This window comes from Sminthopsis crassicaudata, chromosome X, assembly GCF_048593235.1.
Source record: "Sminthopsis crassicaudata isolate SCR6 chromosome X, ASM4859323v1, whole genome shotgun sequence".
Classification (NCBI taxonomy): Eukaryota; Metazoa; Chordata; class Mammalia; order Dasyuromorphia; family Dasyuridae; genus Sminthopsis; species Sminthopsis crassicaudata.
The window spans coordinates 48,311,233-48,335,342 of NC_133623.1; the positions used below are offsets into that span (position 1 = coordinate 48,311,233).

General features: G+C 36.4%; 1 pseudogene; it reads left to right on the forward strand.

Moving 5' to 3' along the window:
• Nucleotides 1-10,133: 10,133 nt before the first annotated feature.
• LOC141548597 (E3 ubiquitin-protein ligase Mdm2-like) lies at nucleotides 10,134-22,177 on the forward strand (annotated as a pseudogene).
• The last annotated feature ends 1,933 nt before the right edge of the window (nucleotides 22,178-24,110 follow it).

The window sequence follows — 24,110 nt, forward strand, 5'->3', positions numbered from 1 at the left end:
ATTTTTGATACTAGTAGTTTGATTTCTTTACTATTTTTAAAATCAAATTACCCAATGGCTTATCTATCCTCCCCCACCCCCAAAAAAACCCAGCTCCTATTTTCATTGGATAGCTTGATATTTTGTTATAAACTTTATTAAAATGATTTTTATTTTGGTATTTATTTATAAGGGTGTAAGTTTGTTTTTTAGTGAGATACACAATATGTTGCTCTTCCTTTTTCTCTCTTTTATTGATATAACCATTTACACATATCGGTTTTCTTCTGAGTATTATTTTGACTAAATCTCAAAAATTTTGGTGTTGTCTCATTGTTATCATTATCTTTAATAAAATCTTTGGGGGTCAGCTGGGTGGCACATTGGATAGAGCACTAGCCCTGAAGTCAGGAGCACCTGAGTTCTAATCTGGCCTCAGACACTTTTTTTTAATAAAGTCTAATGATATATAGACTTACTAAGTCTCTTTTAGAAGTTGGATCTTTTAACTTTTTGATTGAGCAGCATTAAGATATTATTTTACATGAATTTACATGAATGTCATTCATAAAGTATTTACCTTATTCCAAGACTGAAATGGATTTGTGATCTTAATTCTAGAGTTCTGCCAGTGATGCAGATTATAACCCCTTCATGTTTATCTCCTCTATATAACTCTTGTCTATATATTTCCATACATTTACCATGGATGTCTACCTAGATGTGCTGGAGACTTTCTTTACTTTCACTTTACATGGTTTAAAAAAACAGTCATTATTCATTTGTTTATCACTTGTTCTTTCTATGTAACTAGCACTTTTTTCTCTGTATCATAAAATTCTTCATGCTATCTTTTATTCCTAATCTTTGAAGTGATGCACTGATTGCACCTAGCAGCCTTCATGTACTTTCATAATCATTGTGCACCTGTCCATTGTCTTCTGTGTGATACTTATTTTTAATTCTTCAGAGGCAATTGTATTTCCTGACTACCACTGTTATACAATGGACAAATTGAGAAAAAAAGGTATATTATACTAGCTCAAAACTGAGTCAGAGGCTTCTCTTTATCATAGGTCATCTGAATAGCTAAATAAACCTGAAGTTTGATGGAATAAGTTGATGGTCAAGGAAAGTAAATATGTTACAATTTTCTGTATTCAAAGAAGCAAGTAAAATGAGATGATTGATTGTGTTCCTAGAAGATATTGAAAATATGATTACATTTTAATATGCCAACCTCAGTTATCAATTGCATAGCATATGCCAGATACATCACTTAGTGCGGTGGATAACAATTAAAAAGCAAACAGGCCTGTCCTCAAGGAACTTGGGTTTCATGGTGTTCATTTTTGTGAGAGAATGAAACAAGAAAACGTTGTCTTTTCTGTTGTAATTATCTTCAACTATAGCTTATTTTGAAAACATATTTACTTAACTATATATGTTATCCAGAAGTACTAGAAAACTTATTATAGTAGAAATTTGATGTTTTGCTTACATTCAAAGAATTTTGGTTTGGGTTTACGGTTTTTAATTGAAAAGATTATCCTTCATGAACTAATTTATGTTGTTTCCTAACATATGAACTGAAATATATGATGCAAAATAGGCAGAGATATTCTAGAATCAATTTTAACTTGCTCTTGAGAGCCATTTGTTAAATTTTGTATGAGTATCAAAGCCTCAGAAATCACCAGACACTACAAATCAAGGATTTATTTTTCCTGATTAGGCTTAAAGAAACAATGGAGGAAATATTAGTAATGCAGATGAAACTGAAAAATGTCTTTCATATATTTTTGCCCAGAGGGTTAATTTTAAAATAGGGGCATTACTTGCATATTCCTGCAAATATCATAGAAAGGTAATTAAGATAAAAAAAACCCCAACAACATTAAACTCTTGATTTGTTACTTAATCAGATGTGTAACCATAATTTAACCAGAACCTCAAACATTTTGTTTATTGCATTATGTTCATGGTCAAGATTGAATATACTTGTATACTAAGTCAGCAAATGTTAAATTAAATGATATGGCTTTGATTTCTTTCTTCACAGAAGAGTATAATTCAAGAAAAGTAATATAAAATAAAAGTGATAATAGATATTTAAATTTTTTTTCAACTGGTATTTTTTTTTCTCTTGAAAGCATGTGGCCCAATATTTTCCTTGGCATAAGTGAAGGGTCAGCTCAGTAGAGGAAATGGTACTACGAACTCACAGGAGACCACATAGAACCTTTTGTGACAGCTGAAGCAATGCATCTCGGAGTAGGTTGGGCTTCAACAGGTTATTCACCCTATCCTGGGGGTGGTGAAGAATGGGGTGGAAAATGTGTTGGAGATGATTTGTTCTCCTACAGATTCCATGGACTTCATCTATGGTCAGATAAATATCATATGCTTTCACAAAGTTTGAAAGGAAGCTTTTTTGCCCTTATATTAATTTATGCAACTTGGAAATGCACACATTCTGCCTCTCATTATATATAGTATGCAAACATCTGATATTTGAAGAATGTATTAACTTTAGTAAAAGCCTAAATCTGTTGAGATGGAGGACAATAGAAAGATACTAAAAAAAAATTTATTTTAAATGTTATGGTGTATATGAATAATGTACATGTACATGTATATTTAAATAATTCCAATTTGTTTTAATTTGAGACTCTATTTAATCCTTTCAATGATGTACCCACATTTTGTATTTCCATCTTAAAGAGATAAAGCCATATACTAATTTCTGGCTAGATAATCCAAGAATAAATTCAGAAATAATGTAAAGATACTTCAGAACAACAAAGATGATTAATAGAAATTGAATTAACAGTGAATTTCATCAGCTAAACAGCTTACTGTCATTTTATTTTTAGGTAAAGCTTAAAAATTTATTTTTAACACAAATTGCTTTATGAATCATGTTGGGAGAGAAAAATCAGAACAAAAACGAAAAACCATGCGAGAAAAAAAACAGGAAAAAGAAATGAGCATACTGTAGACTTACAGTTAGTAAAACAAGTTAAAAATCTTGTCTCACATACTTGTTGATTTTGTGCCTCTAGATAAGTTACTTAAGCTCTACCTTCCTTATATTTCCTCATTTGTAAAAAGAAGATGATATTAATTGTTTTTTGATGCAATAATATTGACAAAATAGCTTTACAAACCTTAAAATGCAATATAAATTCTGTCTATTATTTATTACTTTTTCACCATCATGAAATCCTTTTTACCTTTAAAGCTTTATAATAATTTGAACTTTGAAGGTACTATTCCATTCATACTTTTCTGTCATTATTTTCCTTATTATAGACCTACTTTTATTCTGTTATTCTGGTTCATTTCTGTTATTGTTTTGTCAAGATTTTGTAGGTTAATTGATAGATGATGAAATGTATAAATTAATTTTTGTGATGAAAATGGGGTATGGGAGTGTAGAAACACTCAACCCCATAAATATTGGAGTTTTACGACTATCTTTACACAGGACACCAAATGTTGGGGAGAAGAAATTTGAATCCCCAAAGTATATTGAAATCTTGGGCTGGTATCACAGATTGTCTCAAAAGAATTTGTAGATTTAGATCTTCTCCAAATCAATAGGAAAAGATTCTATTATTATGCCATTGATAACTTACTATAGGGGGCTTTAATTCTAAGGCACCTTGACAATCAAGAGGAAGGCCAGAAGCTCCAGGAGAGTCCTCCCTTCCCTACCTCTGCACAGAAAAGCCCAGCATGCATTTCCCCAACTCCTGAGTTCTGAGGCCCTCCTTTTGCCTTCTGGGCATGGTGTTTTAGGTCAACCCAGTGGCCTGACTCCTTTCTTTGGAAACCACAGTCTTTCTTAAAAGTGTCCTGCTTTGCCTCAAGTACAGAAACTGTTGTACTTTCTTAGCCCTTTTCTACCTAGGGATCTATCCCTTGTCATCATCATCATTACCACTACCATTAATCATCATTATTATTCTCAACAAACATTTATTAATCAATTAATTAATGTTGATTAACCAGGTATTATGTGCTAAATGCAAAGGAAACAAAGAAAACCAAAAACTTGGTCCCTACCCTCCAGGGATTCATTTTCTTATGGCTGAGACAATGTACAAAATGTTATTTGTATATGAATATTTTTTGTATCAACGGAGGAGATAAAAAGAAAGAGGGCAGGGAAGAATAGTTTAGCAAAAGTAACATACCAGCCTTAAGTGATAAAATATTCAATATTTTACACTTATTGTTCTCCATTTCTGCAGATAAGGGAGGAGATACATTCTTTCATTTCTTCTTTGAATATGAACTTGGTAAATATAAAGAATTCATATCCTACATATAATTTAGTCAACTTCTTTATCAGAGTAATGATTGTAATATTATCATTAATTTGTTAATTCTGTTTCAAGATTCCAGAATAGTTAAAAAGTATCAAACACATTTATACATCCTGGGAAAGTAGATGGGAGAATAAATTACTTTATTTCTCAGATGAGTAAATTGAGTCACAGAGAAAGCAAGCTACTTATTATCGATCATATGCTAAGCAAATATTATAACTCAGCCGTTTTCATTCAAAATATCTCCAAGTGAAATTTTATCTTTCTCCCTAAACACTCCCCTTCCCGATTATCTTCACTGGTACTCCCATTCTCCCAGTCCCCCAGGCTTGCCACAAAGGCATCATCCTCACCTTCTCATTATCTCTCCCTTTCCCTGCTCTAACGCATCTTTGCCAAGGCCTATCGATTTCACATGTTCAGCCTCTCTCAAACTTGGCACTGCCACCATCTGATGCACGACCCTATCACCTCACACCTTTGCTATTTAAGTGTCTCCTGGTAGATGTACCTGCTTCAGGTCTCTTATTATTCTATTTTATCCTCCAGATTTCAAAGTGATTGCCCTTAATGCAGGTCTGAACTCATCCCTCTTCCTCTCAGACTGCCTTCCTGTTACCTCTGGGGCCAAATACAAATCCTCTGGCATTCTGAGCCCTTGATGACCTATCCCCCCTTATCTTCTTACACATCACACCTTCCACCCCAACTGACTCTGAACCAGTGTTATTGACCTCTTTGCTGTTCCACAAATAAGACATATTGACACCAGATAATTTTTCTGGCTGTTCTGCTGCCTAGGATGCTCTCCTTCCCCTGCCTTTTTCAAGTTCCAACTACAATCACAGCTTTTATTGGAAGGCTTCCCCCACATCTCTTATTCTTAGAAGCTTGCTCTATTAATTATTTCCTATTTCTCCTGAATAAAGTTTAAATGTATGTTTGTTTGTTATTTCTCTTCTTGCCAAGAGATTGTGAGCTCCTTGAGGGGACATTTTATCACTTGTATATCTAGTATTTAGTATGGTATTTATGCTAGTCACATAATAGATGCTTAATCAATCCTTATTATCTATGAGAAAAAGAGGAAAATGTTACTATTTTGGTATTTATGAATATCTTATTGCTGCTTTGACCTCTTTCAGACATCTACCTAGAAGTGGTAGTTTTGAATTAAGGAGTATGTATCTTTTTTTTTTGGCATGACTCCAAATTATTTTACAAATGAATTGAACCGATTTGTGGCTCTAACAAGCATGCATCAGTGTACTTATCTTAAATATATGCTCCTGATTATTCTAAGGAATGGTCCATTTATTCCTATACTCTCAAGAGTTTTTAGTAGGAATGGATGTTGGATTTTGTCAAATGTTTTTCCTGCATCTATTGAGATGATCATATGGTTCTTATTAATTTGATTATTAATATGGTCAATTATATTAATAGTTTTCCTAATATTAAACCTGCCCTGCATTCCTGGTATGAATCCTACTTGATCATAGTGTATTATCCTGGAGATGATTTTCTGAAGTCTTTTTGCTAATATCTTATTTAAGATTTTAACATCAATGTTCATTAAGGAGATTGGTCTATAATTTTCTTTCTCAGTCTTCGATCGACCTGGTTTAGGTATCAGTACCATGTCTGTGACATAAAAGGAGTTTGGTAGGACTCCTTCATGCCCTATTTTTTCAGATACTTTATATAGCATTGGGGCTAATTGTTGTTTAAATGTTTGGTAGAATTCACATGTAAATCCATCTGGTCCTGGGGATTTTTTCCTGGGGAGTTGATTAATAGCTTGTTCTATTTTTTTTTTCTGAAATGGGACTATTTCAGCAATTTATCTCCTCCTCTGTTAATCTAGGAAGCCTATATTTTTGGAGGAAGTCATCCATTTCACTTAAGTTATCAAATTTATTGGCACAAAGTTGGGCAAAGTAACTCCTTATTATTTCTCTAATTTCCTCTTCATTGGTGGAAAGATCCCCCTTTTCCTTTGCAAGACTAACAATTTGATTTTCCTCTTTTTTTTTCTGATCAGATTTACCAAAGGTTTATCTATTTTATTGGCTTTTTCATAAAACCAACTCTTGGTTTTATTTATTAATTCAATAGTTTTTTTAACTTTAAATATTATTGATTTCTCTTTTTAATTTTTGTATTTCAAGTTTAATTTTTGGTTGGGAGTTTTTATTTTGGTCTTTTTCTAGCTTTTTAAGCTGCAAGCCCAATTCGTTAAACTTCTCTTTCTCTATTTTCTTCAAATAAGCCACTAAAGATATAAAAGTTCCCCTTATTACTGCTTTACCTGCATCCCACAGATTTTGGTATGATGTCTCAGCATTGTCATTATCTTGGGTGAAATTATTAATTGTTTCTATAATTTGCTGTTTCCCCCAGTCATTCTTTAAGATGAGATTATTTTTTCTTGTAATTTTAGATGCATTGGTATTATTTGTACAAAAACGTTTAAATTTTCCATTTTACCTCAAATTATCCATTTCACTTTGCCTTTATTTCTGGGTTTTGGTCATAAATTCCATATCCTTATATCTGAAAAGTAATTTTTCCATTATCAAACGATTAACTTAGACTATCACCCTTTATGTCTAAATCATGACCACAATTTGAACTTAACCTGTTTTACAGTGTGAGAAGTTGATGTATATCTAATTTCTACTAGGCCACTTTTAAAGTTTCTCATCAGTTTTTTCTAATGATATATAGACTTACTAAGTCTCTTTTAGAAATTGAATCTTTTAACTTTTTGATTGAGCAGCATTAAGATATTATTTTACATGAATTTACATGAATGTCATTCATAAAGTATTTGCCTTATTCCAAGACTGAAATGGATTTGTGATCTTAATTCTAGAGTTCTTCCAGTGATGCAGATTACAACCCCTTCATGTTTATCTCCTCTATATAACTCTTGTCTATATATTTCCATACATTTACCATGGATGTCTACCTAGATGTGCTGGAGACTTTCTTTACTTTCACTTTACATGGTTAAAAAAAAAAAACCAGTCATTATTCATTTGTTTATCACTTGTTCTTTCTATGTAACTAGCACTTTTTTCTCTATATCATAAAATTCCTTATGTTATCTTTTACTCCTAATCTTGAAGTGAGTCACTGATTGCACCTAGCAGCCTTCATGTACTTTCATAATCATTGTGCACCTGTCCATTGTCTTCTGTGTGATACTTATTTTTAATTCTTCAGAGGCAATTGTATTTCCTGACTACCACTGTTATACAATGGACAAATTGAGAAAAAAGGTATATTATACCAGCTCCACCTTTAAACAGTTCTGTGCTGAAGTGGAAATTAAACACATTACTGACATACCTTATAACCCCCAAGGTAAAGGAATCGTTGAAAGAGCTCATCAAACTTTAAAAAATGTGCTCTCTAAATTACAATCAGGGGGAGAAATGTTATATCCTAAAGCAGGTAATTTTAAAACCCTTTTAAATCATTCAATGTTTGTTTTGAATTTTCTTACTTATGATATTGAGGGCAAATCTGCCGCTGACCGCCTCTGGCCTTCATCTACAGCCAATACTTATGCACAGGCTATGTGGAGAGACCCTTTGTCCCACAGATGGCAGGGTCCCGACCCGGTCCTTATCTGGGGCAAAGGACATGCCCGCATTTAGGATTCACAGGCACAAAATGCCAGATGGCTCCCAGAGCGCCTGATAAAACTTCACAACCCACCCAGAGATCCCCCTGAGAAGATTTCTAACTGTGCTTTCTTTCAGAAAACAACATGAAGTCACCAGCCACTGAGATCCTCCTCTGCCTGATCATTGCTCAACATGTTGTCCATGGCTCTCCTTCCTATCAGGTTTTCAACTACACCTGGTTGGTGATCAGTGGGGCAGGTGATACTATTTGGAGCACATCAAAGATCACACATGAGGACTGGTGGCCCACACTGTATCCAGACCTTTGTAAATTAGCTCTGGGAGCCCCACCTAATTGGGACCTGGAAGACTATTATAATCAACAACAGGCCCCCAACAGGGACCCCTGGTCTCTGTTTATGGGCATTGGCCAGGTAGCTGGAGGTTGTGGTTCCCATGATAGGAGAAGTAAGCTGAGGACTATTCCCTTTTATGTTTGCCCCGGCCCCCATAGAGATCGCTCTCTGAACTCCAAATGCAGGGACCAAAACGATTTTTACTGTCGTTCTTGGGGCTGTGAGACCACGGGAGATACTTACTGGAACCCTTGCTCCTCCTGGGATTATATTAATGTTACTGCCAATTATACACATCACGATGCTAATACCCCAGGCTGGGCCACCAGACCAGAGTGCTCAGGATGGTGCTGCCCATTGCGCATCCAATTTACAGACCCAGGTCAAAAATAGAACTCCTGGACCCGAGGTGTTTCATGGGGCTGAGGCTTTACAAATACAATTATGATGATGGCCTACTCTTTACCATAAAACTTCTAAAAAACAGCCCTGACCAGCCTACAGGAGTGGCCATAGGTCCTAACCCCGAGCTCCACTTGGACCCTGATCAAATCCAGGATAATGAACCCGGTCACCAGCCCTTTCCTCCCACACCCTCTCACAGTGGAGCCTTCCGTCCAACCCTCCCTAAGGGTCCCCCCTCCTCTGCCGAGCTCATTCTTTCCCTGGTTAATGCCTCTGTTCAAGCCATTCACAAGCTTAATGCTACTCCCATGGAAGATTGCTGGGTTTGTTACTCCTCCTCCCCCCCTTTCTATGAAGGCATTGCCCATTTTGGAAGTCTCACATTCACTAACAACTCATCCCTTTTACACTGGGGAATTGAGAATAAGCAGGGTCTCACCCTTAGTAAAATCTCTGGCCTGGGGCTGTGCCTTTTGGGACCCAATATGCTGGCTCCCTTATAGCGAGAAGGGGTCTGTAACCAGATTGTCACGATTACTACGTCTCCCACGTACGTGGCTGCCCCTAACAACTCATACCTCGCTTGCTCCTCGGGTCTGACCACCCTCGTGGTTACAACCTCCTTCATTCATAACAAAGACTCCTTTGTGGTGGTCTCTCTCTTCCCCCACCTCACAATTCATTACCCAGACGACTTCCTAAGATTCTGGGAACGAGGGACCGACCCACGGGTTCGGGAAAAAAGAGAGCCTTTGACGGCTCTCACCCTGGCCGTCCTTATAGGTGTGGGGTCGGTGGGCCCAGGAACAGGAATTGCCTCCTTAATTACTTCCAACATGCAGTATCCTCAGCTCAGTGCAGCTATTGACAAAGATCTTCAGGAACTGCAGTCAGGCCTCAAGCACCTTAAAGACTCTGTTGCCTCCCTGGGTGAAGTCGTCCTGCAGAATAGGAGAGGCTTAGACCTCCTCTTTTTGCAACAGGGTGGCCTTTTTGCTGCATTAAAAGAGGAATGTTGCTTCTATACTGACAAGCTTGGCCTAGTAGAAGATAGTCTAAAAAGGGTCAAAGAAGGCCTAGAAAAAAGAAAGAGAGAAAGAGAGCAGAACGAATCCTGGTATCAAAATTGGTTCTCTACACCTCCTTGGCTTAGCACCCTACTCCCTAGTCTTTTAGGGCCCCTTGTAGGTGTTTTGCTGCTTCTCTCCTTTGGCCCCTGGGCCTTCAACAAGCTAACTACTTTTATCAAGTCACAAGTCAATTCTGCCCTATGAAATCCCATCTCAGTTTTTTATCACCAGCTTAGTGCTAATTGATCCTGTGATGACCCCCACCCCTTCTACCATAGCCCAAGAGAGTCTTCGATTCTCCACCCTCGCCACAGAAATCAAGTCCCCTTGGTACTTAAGTGTGTGGCAATGCCTCCGAGTGACATGGCCTTAATTGCAATAATGTGGGCTATTGCTGTGAAAGAGCCAATGACAGGAATATTGTGGCCCCATGACTCGGAAAATCATACCTTTTATGGCTGCAGTGGTACCCAATGACGGGATTATTGTGGGTCCACTCCCAGAGGGGGGTGGAGGCAACCCACATAGCCTAAGACAGGGGCCCTGCCCTTCTTGGCCCTGAGGGCCTGGTTATCTAGGTACCAAGCATGGAGGCAGGCCACATAGCCTAAGACAGGCCTTTCACCAGCCCTTGTGTTATACAATCTTTGCTTCTAAAGAGAAAAGGGGAGCCTCACCAACATTGGTCATTTTCTTATGTATTTATATTTTTAATTTGAAACAATGAACATTGCTTTCTTTAAAAGCTCCTTGATTGCTTCATCTGTAACTCTGGGTTAGACTACAGGATTTCTGGGATGCCTTCCAACTCTTTTCTTCTGTGATTAGTTGCAGAAGAAATTTAAGATCTGTGCTTCCTGAAGGAAGAGGCTTGACTTTTCATTCTGTCCTGTTACATTTTCAGTGTGGTCTTTTGGATGTATCCATTGAGAGGTTCTACCATTCCCTGACACTCAAGTTAAAGTTAATTCCATATGAATTTTGTTGTTATTTTTTCTAGGTCATTGATATAGTTTTTTGGGAGTCTAATTGGTATAGCACTAAATAAATAGATTAGTTTGGGGAGTATTGTCATCATTATTTTATTCGCTCGGCCTATCCAAGAGCACTGAATGTCTTTCCAATTATTTAAATCTGATTTTATTTTTGTGGCAAGTGTTTTGTAATTTTTCTCATATAATTCCTGACTTTTCTTTGGTAGATGGATTCCCAAATACTTTATACTGTCAACATTTGTTTGGAATGGAATTTCTCTTTGTATCTCTTGCTGTTGCATTTTAGTAATATATAAAAATGCCAAGGATTTATGTGGATTTATTTTGTATCCTGCCACTTTGCTGAAATTTTGAATTCTTTCTAGTAGCTTTTTAGCAGAGTCTTTGGGGTTCTCTAAGTATACCATCATGTCATCTGCAAAAAGTGATAGTTTAATTTCCTACTCTAATTCCTTGAATCTCTTTCTCGGTTCTTATTGCCGAGGCTAGCGTTTCTAGTACTATATTGAATAGTAATGGTGATAGTGGGCAACCTTGTTTCACTCCTGATCTTACTGGGAAAGGTTGCAGTTTATTTCTATTGCATATTATGCTTACTGAAGGTCTTAAATATATGCTCCTGATTATTCTAAGGAATAGTCCATTTATTCCTATACTTTCAAGAGTTTTTAGTAGGAATGGATGTTGGATTTTGTCAAATGCTTTTTCTGCATCTATTGAGATGATCATATGGTTCTTATTAATTTGATTATTAATATGGCCAATTATATTAATAGTTTTCCTAATATTAAACCAGCCCTGCATTCCTGGTATGAATCCTACTTGATCATAGTGTATTATCCTGGAGATGATTTTCTGAAGTCTTTTTGCTAATATCTTATTTAAGATTTTAGCATCAATGTTCATTAAGGAGATTGGTCTATAATTTTCTTTCTCAGTCTTCGATCGACCTGGTTTAGGTATCAGTACCATGTCTGTGTCATAAAAGGAGTTTGGTAGGACTCCTTCATGCCCTATTTTTTCAGATACTTTATATAGCATTGGGGCTAATTGTTGTTTAAATGTTTGGTAGAATTCACATGTGAATCCATCTGGCCCTGGGGATTTTTTCCTGGGGAGTTGATTAATAGCTTGTTCTATTTCTTTTTCTGAAATGGGATTATTTAAGCAATTTATCTCCTCCTCTGTTAATCTAGGGAGCCTATATTTTTGGAGGAAGTCATCCATTTCACTTAAGTTATCAAATTTATTGGCATAAAGTTGGGCAAAGTAACTCATTGTTTCTCTAATTTCCTCTTCATTGGTGGAAAGATCCCGCTTTTCATTTGTAAGACTATCAATTTGATTTTACTCTTTCTTTTTTTTGATCAAATTTACCAAAGGTTTATCTATTTTATTGGCTTTTTCATAAAACCAACTCTTGGTTTTATTTATTAATTCAATAGTTTTTTTACTTTCAATATTATTGATTTCTCCTTTTAATTTTTGTATTTCAAGTTTAATTTTTGGTTGGGGGTTTATAATTTGGTCTTTTTCTAGCCTTTTAAGTTGTAAGCCCAATTCGTTAATCTTCTCTTTCTCTATTTTCTTCAAATAAGCCTCTAAAGATATAAAATTTCCCCTTATTACTGCTTTAGCTGCATCCCAAAGATTTTGGTATGATGTCTCATCATTGTCATTATCTTGGGTGAAATTATTAATTGTTTCTATAATTTGCTCTTTCACCCAGTCATTCTTTAAGATGAGATTATTCAGTTTCCAATTACTTTTTGGTCTATTTACCCCTAACTTTTTACTGAATGTAGCTTTTATTGCATTGTGATCTGAGAAGAAGACATTTATTATTTCTGCCTTCCTACATTTAATTTTGAGATCTTTATGTCCTAATATATGGTCTATTTTTGTATAGGATCCATGAACTGCTGAGAAGAAAGTATATTCCTTTCTATTGCCATTCAGTTTTCTCCAAAGGTCTATCATACCTAGTTTTTCTAATGTTCTATTTACTTTTTTAATTTCTTTCTTGTTTGTTTTGTGGTTTGATTTGTCTAAATCTGAGAGTGCAAGGTTGAGATCTCCCACTATTATAGTTTTACTGTCTATTTCTTCTTGCAATTCTCTTAACTTTTCCTTTAGAAAGTTAGATGCTATACCACTTGGTGCATATATGTTTAGTATTGATAGGGCTTCATTATTTATGCTACCTTTCAGCAGGATATAGTTTCCTTCCTTATCTTTTTTAATGAGATCTACTTCTGCTTTTGCTTGATCTGAGATAAGGATAGCTACCCCTGCTTTTTTGGCTTTACCTGAAGCATAATAGGCTCTGCTCCAACCTTTTACCTTTACTCTATATGTATCTCCCTGCTTTAAGTGTGTTTCCTGTAGACAACATATTGTAGGGTTCTGCTTTTTGATCCAATATGCTATCCGTCTCCGTTTGATGGGATCGTTCATCCCATTTACATTTACAGTTAAAATTACTAATTCTGTATTTCCTGCCATCGTATTATCCCCAGATTATGTTTTTTCCCTTGACCCCCCCTGATCCCCATCCCCGATATTTAATTTACAGACCCCCCTTGTGACACGCAACCCTCCCTCTTTTTTTTTTTTTTTTAAGGATCCCTTCCCCCTCCCTCCAAGTCCCTTCACTTATTCTCCTTTTCCTTTTCCCTTCTCCTCTCCCCCCTTTTAATGAGGTGCGAGAAAATTCTCTGAAAAACAAATATGTTAATTATTTACTCTTTGAGCCTCTCCTGATGAGAGTAAGATTCACACAATGATTCTCCCCCTCACTAAGTTCCCTCAGATATGGTGTATTTTCTATGCCTCTTCCTGGGATGTAGTTTCCCTCTTTTTATCATTCCTTCCCCTTTTTCTGAACCGACCTCCTTCCCTTTACTACACCCCCCTTTTTTTCTTTTATATCAGTAAAATCAAATTATCCTTGAGTACTTTTTATATACCCACAACAGAGTTACAGTTCTCAAGGGTTCTGTGTACCTTTTTCTGTTTCTCTTCAGTCTTGTGGATGTAGATCAAATTTTTTGTTTAAGTCTGGTTTTTTTCTTAGAAACATATAGAATTCCTCTGTTTCATTGAATGACCATCTTATTCTATGGAAAAAGATTCTAAACTTAGCTGGGTAGTTCATTCTTGGTTGCAGTCCTTGATCTTTTGCCTTACAGAATATCAGGTTCCAGGCCCTTCTATCTTTTAATGTGGAGGCAGCCAGATCTTGGGTGACCCTTATTGTGGCACCTTGGTATTTAAATTGTTTTTTCTAGCTGCTTGCAGGATTTTCTCCTTTGTGTGGTAATTCTGCAGCTTAGCCACAATATTCCGTGGTGTTCTTTTTTTAGGGTCTATTTCAGAATTCATTCCACATCTACTTTCCCTTCTGATTCTATTATCTCTGGACAGTTCTCTTTGATAATTTCCTGTAAAATAGAATCTAGGCTCTTTTTTTGGTCATAGTTTTCTGGAAGTCCAATAATCCGCAGATTATCTCTCCTAGATCTATTTTCCAGGTCTATGGATTTTCCCAGTAAGTATTTGATGTTGTTCTCCAGCTTCTCATTTTTTTTGTTTTGTTTGACTGGGAATCTACATTTCTTGAGAGCAGTAGTTCTGTTATCTATGTCCCCATAAGTGCTTGGTGCTTAATAGATATTTATTGATGGACTGAATTGGTTGTATTCATGTTTACTATATAGTAAATTATTTTTAAATTGCTTTACAGTCAAATGTGGTAGTGGTAGTACATTTCATTGGTACCAGGAGAAATGAATCTGATGGATTCATTGAATTCAAATATTCTGGTGTCTCAACAGCCTCACTGCCTCCAACCTGGATCTGATGAGCTCCCAGGAAGGGTCAGGAGCAGCATCAGATCCAGGTTGGAGGCAGTGAGGTCACAACTTAAATAGGACTCCTTGCTCTTCCATCCAGGCTCAGAAATAAAACAAAATGACCCTTTCCCTGCATAATGACCGGAAAAAGAAAGGGCTTTACTATGGGGGTCAAAGATACTAACAGAAAATCTAATAAAGTGATCTTTAGAAGCCGTAGTTAGACAAATTCTTTTTAATATTAGAATTGCCAGATGTAGAACCAGAAAAGTTGACTTCTCTTAGAAAGATGTAAAACTCCATAGTCCTCAAAATACTTAAATTTCAACATAGACACAATGGCACGTCTCTCTCATGTTGCATTGTTAGCTTTATGGAATTGTCCTTTAATTATAAAACACATAACTAGAACGGTATTAAAATCTTTTCTGTCAAAGGAAAAGATGTGATTACTGTATTTAAATTCAGTAATGTTAACGAGGTCAAGAATAAAATTTGAGAGTAATATGGGATCATGGGAAAATTCATTAAAGATATATTTTAGTCTCTTGAGTATATCCACAGAGCTCCATGTCCACAATCAGTTTTAAAACTTAAGTATCCTAAGATATGAACCTTTTAGTCCTCAAGTCCTACAAGACATAGATAATATCTGCCCCTGTTCGGAAGTCAGGAGGGGAGTGTCCTTTCTTTCTGTATATCTGAAAGCAGGCTCACCTCAAGTTTCTGTGTGCTTGATTGGAATGACTACTAAGGAAATCATGCTTAGCCTCCAATTGAATGTTTCAGTGTAAGATTAATCTAGGTTTGGAATTCCCATTTCAACAGGCAGGTTGAAGAGGGTGGGCACAAGTTTATTACTGTTTAGAACATTCATTTAAATAAGACAGGAAAATAAAAAAGGAAACTCATAGCACAAAAGTAATTAATATACAACTAATAAACCCAGTGGCCACTATAACGACATACAACATACATCATGGCCCCTCTGAGGAAAACATTGGAATTCCCCTGCTGAGAGAATTCATGGTCACAGCTATTCATAGTGGCAAGTGACAGGCATTGGCAGGCAAGTTGTCTATTACTTCTTGCTAAATTCTCAAAGTCTCTTTCCACTAAGAGGCTTTTCTCAGCTGAGAACAAAGAAGGCACTACACTAAGGACTCTCATGTGAGATGTGACTCTTGAGATGTAGCAACATCCCAGGTACAGGATGCTCCATCACATGAGACCCCCCCAAGAAGACTATTTGTTCATTCATTTAGCAGGACTGTTTTTACTCAAGGAACTGGCCAGGTTTCCAAGGTAAACACTGGCCTGCAATAAAGGATACTCACTGATTAATACACAAGACAGGATGGCCTTCCAACTTCTTGGTGTTTTCCTTTTTTTCCCACATTGGATAACTTAAAGCATGTTCTCATGTTCTCAGCAGAAAGTTACATAAAAGACAGAGCTGAGACACATTTAACCTTCCTTACATGCAGAGAAAGTACAAATACCTGACACTCTGTAAGTGGTACAGTACCCCATATGCTTCTGTTTGTGGATAACATTGTTCTGATTGTGTCAGAATTTAGAATGCCATGGGGTCTCCTAAATGAGATCAACAATAGCTCTCAATATTTCGGCATAAAAAATCCATTAAAACAGTAAGGGCACGAAAAAGTCCATTTTTTTGTTTTAATATGTCATTTAATTGACCTACTGTATCAATATAAATAATTTAGATATTCTAGATGCATGCTGAACTGGTTCCAGAGGAGAAATAATTAGGCAATACACTGGATCGAATACGGGGAATCAAACAGTAATTGTTCCCTGAAATAAAACCTTAAGAATCAGGAAGACCTGGGTTCAAGTAGGGCCTCTGATACATGCCAGGTGTGTTATCAACACAAATCGCCTCTCATCTCAGGCAACTTGTTAGTTGTTGCTGTTGCTGCTGTTGTTTTTCAACTTCAATACTATTTTACTTTTCCAATTATATATAAAGATAGTTACCATCATTTATTAAAGGATTTCTTTTGTTCAAAGGCATCTCAGTAGCAGGTTATATTCAACTGCAACTAGAGAAGAGGGAAGGAAATTCTCTTTTTAAATCTCTTGGGTTGTGTGGTTTGTTACAAAGATTCCCATCTCTCTTCCTCCTCTAGACCTTCCCCTCTCCCAGTTTCCTGCTTTTCTTGTAATTTTAGATACTACCTTTTCCAACAAGTTCCTTCTTTTCCCCACTGATTTCTTCTTGAAATCATTTGCTCCCACTAATTCTCTCCTCCCAATGCCTACTTGCTCAAACTTTCTCTGACATACTTTAAACACTTCCAAACCAATAACTCTTCTGACTAGATGTTTCATTTAAACTATTAATTGCTTTTGTAAATCAATCTCTCTTGTCCCTTTTCTTCGGGACCACTTGTGGACTTCTGCTTCGTGAGTGGAGTATCTGCCCTCTACTTACCCATCTTCTGGGTCTTCGGTCGTCACCGGCTTCCGAGGAAGAACTGGACACAGAGACGACTTGCCAAGCACGAGAGGTGTTTATTTCTTAGCGCCACTTTCTCTTCTGGCAACACGAGGGGAATACTATTACCCCCTCCCATCTTCCCTGCTCCCAGCAGAGGCGTGTCTGTGAAGGCAGAAAATCTGCCGAGGTAGTCTCTCTACACTTGCAGAAGTCCCTCAGGTCCCTGTTCTTTAATCACCCCCCTTTTTTAAATTTTAAACTTTAAACTTCAAGATTCATAACCCATAATGATAACAAATTACCCAATGTTTCAGAAGCAAACCAAATAGTTTTTCTTTCTTTCTTTTTTTTTTTTTTTCTTCTGCCTGAGTGCTTCAAGGCCACTAGTAAGAAGCTTCCCAGGTGGTATTAAGCAGATAAGATTGTATTGCTGTTACTCCTCTTTAGCAGGCTTTGAAAATCTGCTTTTCAGAGAAAACTTCTCCATCAGTTTAAAATAGTCAAGTTTTTTTTTTCTTTTGTTTTACTTACAAATTGGTACAACAGGTTAAAAAGTTTAAAATCACAAACAATTTTTAAGACCAATACATTTTGAACCACTCTGAAAGAATTACTATTCTGAATGAATTTCAATTTCCAAAATTCAGCCTGTTATTTTTCTAAGCCTGTAACACAGAGGCTGAATTGTTATCTCTTATGAGCTTGCTAACTTTTAACACAGAACAAAAAAATTCAAAGCAGACATACACAGACAGACACAGAGCTCTATTTTTCTATCTAGGCTCTGCATGCTTTTAAGTTAAGATCCACTCCATTCTTTTTACAGAGTTTATATAACTGTGAAGCATATACTCCTGAACCTGTTGGCTCGATGTGGGCTTTAACTGCTTTCTGCCCTATACCTCATCTAACTGCGTCTAAGCAATTAGGCTGTTTGCTTCTTCTTGATTAAAATCAAGGAGCGCGTCTTTCTACTTATCTTTCCTCGTTCCTGCTAATACACTGCCCAGGTCCCTGTTCAAGGCGCCACTTGTGGCGTTTCTGCTTGGTCAGTGGAGTATCTGCCCTCTACTTACCCATCTTCTGGGTCTTCGGTCGTCACCCGCTTCCGAGGAAGAACTAACACAGAGACGAGTTGCCAAGCACAAGAGGTGTTTATTTCTGAGAGAACTACATAATGGCCGCCCCACCCTTCTTTGGTCCATGCTTAACTAGTACAATGTAAAGCTCTCTAACCAATCAACTAACACCACGATCGTACACCTTGACAAATCATTTTTGCACATATGAATTTCTTCCTTATATGGTGCCTTTATAGAAAGCAAGCTTATGATTATGTAATCCCTAGCGGCATTACCCCTAACAGATATACAATAAATTCATCTTAGTTTGAGTTTGGTTACTGTTTATTCACCTTAAGAAGCAATCACACCTGTGAGGCAGATATACAGAATAGTCTCTAGAGAAGCACTTCTGTGATTTAAGGTTTCTTAATTTCAGCTTTCTCTTGGAAAACTCGGGGAAATAATAGTAAATGTTCTGCTGCCCAACTTCATCTCTACTCTCCAGATAAATGATCAGATTAGAACATAGTGGTATTCTTTCCTTATCATGCATTTAAGCTGGAACCATTTGTGTCATTGAAGAATTGGAAATGAATTTTAATTTAGCTGCATAACAGACAAATCCTAGTGATTAAAAAGGGCATGGGGAAAAGAGGAATACAATTTGAGGGAGGAGGGATGGTGACTTTATTGGTCGGAATTCTCCATGCTAGAGAAATACAGCATCAGATATGTTGGCTACTAATGTGGCTGTCCTAACCCACTGTATTTGGGACTGGAGCTCTCTCTACAAACTTGGTGGTTATTGTTTGTCCTTCATTTTCAAAGAGGACCATGACAGCAGGGATGGGATATCATGACCTGCAAGCGAATTGGATTTAAGTGAGGGGGGCTGGGGGCGGTCACGTGCTGCCCTTTCCCGTCCAGAGCCCTCTGGGTCCAATGGTCCTCTATAGATCAGGAGTACTAGAGATGGCCCTGGATGTGTAATTGCTGGTGCCATTGGAAAGACTAGATGTATGTTCATGTTAGTATAATGGAGCTCCTGGAGTCTCTCCAATCATATCTGGATGTTGGACCAAAGAAGTGATGTGTTGAAAACCCCTTCTACCTCTACCTTTTCTGGGATATAGAGTATCAGGTAGGGGCTGATTACTTCATAAAGTATTTTCTTTAATTGTGATCCTTGCCTTTTACTGCGTGAAGATTCAAAATCCATAGGAAGTTGTGGTTCAATTGTCATGCAATTTCCATTGATCTCTTTAGTAAGATGTTACTTGTGTTTTTCATAGTTGACAGAAGTTACAAGTAGGAAGCACTTTAGAAATATTTTAGTAGACCTCATATTACACATAGGGAGACTGAAATCTAAGTCGTTAAGTCATTCAGATATTAAGACTGAAGTAAGATTCAAATCCAAATTTTTGGAATCCTAAATCTGTTGTTCTTTACATCAAAGCATGGGACCTTCCACCATAGGATCTTTGTCACACTTGTCTTTCTTAACAAATTTAGTAGATCTGCGGCTCAGAGTCTAAAAAAACCATCTTGAAATCTCTTGTACAAGACACATAATGCTGATGAACATTAGTCTTTCCTGATTCCTGAAAGTTTTGGAAATAGCTAGGAAAGGGCATTATCTCAAAATCGAGCACTTCAGGATGGGTTTTTACGAATAGTCTCCATCTAGATGAACATGAATAGTAGAATAAAATAACATGACCAGTTATTTGAATTGGCTGGGCAAGCTCTCTGCTGGTAAGGGCTAGAATTTTGTAAATTGGATCATTCTTTTACCTCTCCAAATTCACCCTGAAATCTCATCTATTAAACTGTTTATGTTTTGAAGTCTACACCATGTATGAATATCACCAAGGATGCACAAGTCTTGTGCTAGGTTTTTGTGGGGGTGAGAGGTAAGATAATGTGGAGATCAGTTACTGTCCTCAAACATGTAATCTACTGGGAGAAGATTTTGAGATTATCAAGGGTTTTGAACGTCTGTTCATATCCTTTGACCATTTATCAATTGGAGAATAGTTTGATTTCTTATAAATTAGGGTCAGTTCTCTATATATTTTCGAAATGAGACCTTTGCAAATGTTCACTTTCTGAATGTTTCTACTTCACTTTGTCCCTGAAATAACTAAGGATTCATTCGATTTGCAAGCCTTTGAAAAAAAAGAAAGAAATGCAGGGATTACTCTAGGAGGTTTCCAGGGCTCAGAATTATTACATTGCTTTAATTCAGGCTTTCTTCCTAACACATCTTGACAGTTGCATTAAAAGTTTTGCTTCAAGTGAAAATATCATAGTTAATTTGGGAACATGAAGAACAGTAGAGGGCACATGAGTGAAACTCCAAGATGGATCACATTAGGACACCAGGAAGATTTACCAAGAGATGAGAGAAAAACGCTCAGGGATCATGAAGAAGATGTCAAAGACAAGCTTTACCTCAGGCTCCCCTGCACAGTGCAATGGAACTAGACTGTCCATTAGATGATCTCTATACATAATTCTAGCCACCCTCTCAGCCTTTTCCATCTTTACATTGTTTGGTACCTAGTAATACTAAAATTATTCTAGGTAAAGTAGACTTCTCTGAATTGGGCCTGCAAACTTAGTTTCCGTTTCTAGCAGTATTTCTATCAGAACATTGATTCTTTTCAAAAAATCGATTTGTAACAAATAACACAAATCATTTGTAAGGTGAGGAACTATCTATGAATAGAATTTGACCAGTTTCTTATAAATTGCTTCCATTTCTGTTTTACCAAAAAAGGAAGGGAGAAGAAGGAGGAAATGGCTGCTAAGAGATTCATCTGAATACTTCACAATAAAAATAGACATGGTAGCTGATGGATATTAGGAGATCTTGCCAGAAATAGAGATGAATTCCTATGAAAAAAAGATCTACAACTAACAGAATTTAAAATGTCTTACTATAGAATCTCTAAAAGGCAAAACTAGTTAACCACAATTTCAATTTCAGAAGTTAGTTGCTAAGAGATAAAGGTAGGGTAGGACTTGAGATATTGCAAAATAATCTACAAATTCTTTTTTTAAAAAAAGCTTTTTACCCTCAAAACATATGCATGGATAATCTCTCAACATTTACTCCTGCAGAGCTTCCCTTCCCAGACTTTCCCCTACTTTTCCCCACTCAGATGGCAAGCGATCCAGTACATGTTAAACAATTCAAAATATATGTCCAATCCAATATGTGCTAACGTATTTGCACAATTCTCTTCCTGCACAAGAAAAGTGAGATCAAAAAGGAAAGAAAATGAATCATAAAACAAAAAGGAAACGAACAACAACAAAAAGTGAGGTGCAAAATCTTCTTTCTATGGCAAAACAAACATTTAATAAACAGACAGAGTACATTGTTATAACTAGCATTGTTATTCATAGATGTTCAAGAACCATTGAGATTGATTCTACTTCTTCTTTCATTGCAGAATTATTGGAAGTGTCCTTCCTGTGACAAAATAAATCCTCCACTTCCACCCCATTGCCACAGATGTTGGACTTTGTGAGAAAATTGGCTTCCAATGGAGAAAGGTGAGATTTTGGATAAAGGCACACAAAGGGAAAAAGGGGGCTTTGATGTTCCAGATTATAAGAACAATAAAATCAATGACTCATGTGTTGAGGAAAGTGATGAAAGGATACTACAGACATCAGACTCCCAAGAGAATGAGGATTATTTCCAGTCATCAGCATCTAAAAGTATCATCTGTAGTAGTCAGGAAGATGCTGGAGAATTTGAGAGAAAAGAAGCACAAAGCAAAGAAAAAGTATGGGATCTTTTCTTCCCTCTAGCACAGTAGAGCCCTGTGTCATCTGTCAGAACCAACCTCAAAATGGTTGCATTGTCCATGGAAGGACAGGACATCTTATGGCATGTTTTACATGTGCTAAGAAATCAAAAAGGAGAAATGAGCCTTGTGTAGTGTGCAGGCAGCCAATTCAAATGATTGTGTTAACTTATTTTGTGTTGTACTAAATGTGTTGTACTAAAACTGGAACTGTAGAAACCTGTACATGAAACATTCTTAAGAATGTTCACACATGGCTGTGAAATTTATTTAAAATTTTATTTTTGTGCTTTTTTTCTGAGAAAATGAGTATTTTAGTTATCTCTAGTCCAGTTTGCTTTTTGAAAAGAATTTTTTTTATTCTTTTCCTTGAGGAAAAAAAATGTGGTTACTAGGTTTTCCCATTTTTGCATAAATTCTTATTAGTAGTCATTTGTACTACTTATAGAAACAGGAGGGTATAGTGGATAGAATACTAGTCTGGACAGATCTAGGTTCAGATAACACATTGGACACTTGAAACTAATTTGACTCAGGATGAATCACTCAATCAATCGATTCTTAAGATTTATTTTCTGAGTCATATAATTTGAGAGTAAGTCATAAACACTTATATTGGGTTGGGGGAAACTATAGCTCATTTACTGTGTGCCTCATTAAAAATTACGAGTTTGAAGACTGACTATTTTTATTTGTTAAATAGTCCTCTTCTGGAGTTTGGGAGTGTCAGGATTTTTGAACAATTTGTGTAAATGATTTAATAAATATTATTGAAGTTTAATATTGTTGGGGAAAATGAGTGTTTTTGAGTTGCAAATATGATACTCTTCAGATTTCTGATTCTTTGAAGTTTTATCTGGTCTGAGTTCCAAAAATATAGAAAATATCTGCTGATAAAAACCTGTTAGTTTATTTTCTACCTCAAGCTCCTTTGCTGTTGTGTATGTAAACACAATCTTTTGTGGAGTCCATTGTAATTCTTTCTTTTTCCATTCTTTTGCACCAGGAAGGACCACAGTAAGCAGATCTTTTTAAGGCCTCCAGTGCTATTTAGCATTGACCTTTTGACTGAATACTAGCATACCCCAGACCTCACTTAAAGTTCGGTTTTGAGTTGGAAAGTGGTTTTTTTTCCCTACTAAGTTGAAAGTAATTGAAATATTTCTGAATGAATATATTATTTTGGTCTGGCAGTTGGAAAGTTTTTTTTCTCTACCAAGTTGAAAGTAATTCAGATATTTCTGAATGAATATATTATTTTGGTCTGGATACAAGGCCTTGCGTAAGTGTCTTTGAGTTTTAATGTAAACTTAAATTGCAAGCTGCAGACATGAAAGCACATTCTTATAGAATCTCCCCCCACCCCCAATTAAATATTTATTAGATTTATATTGTTGTTAAACCATTTGCCATATATTTGATTTCAATATGTTACTATTAGGGGGTATCAGTCTTGGTTATTTAAAATAGATAATTAATGTGAATTTCTACTTTTCCATGCCATTGAAGGTGAGCTTTTTTTTTTTTTTATAGCATTTTATTGACAGAACAAAATCATGGGTAATTTTTACACCATTGTTCCTTGCACTCACTTCTGTTACAACTTTTCCCATCCCTCCCTCCACCCCCGCCCCTAGATGGCAGGTAGTCATATACATGTTAAACATGTTGAAGTATTTCCTAGATACAATATATGTGTGCCGATCAGTACAGTTCTCTTGTTGCACAAGAAAAATTGGATTCAGAAGATAAAATTAACAGTTTACACTCATTTCCCAGTGTTCCTTTTCTGGATGTAGCTGATTCTGTCCATCATTGATCAATTGGAATTGGATTACCTCTTCTCTAAGTTGAAGATATCCACTTCCATCAGCATACATCCTCATACAGTATCATTGTTGAAGTGTATAATGATCTTCTGGTTCTGCTCATTTCACTCAGCATCAGTTGATGTAAGTCTCTCCAAGCCTCTCTATTTCTCCTGTTGGTCATTTCTTACAGAACAATAATATTCCATAACATTCATATACCATAATTTACCCAACCATTCTCCAATTGATGGACATCCATTCATCTTCCAGCTTCTAGCCACTATGAAAAGGGCTGCCACAAACATTTTGG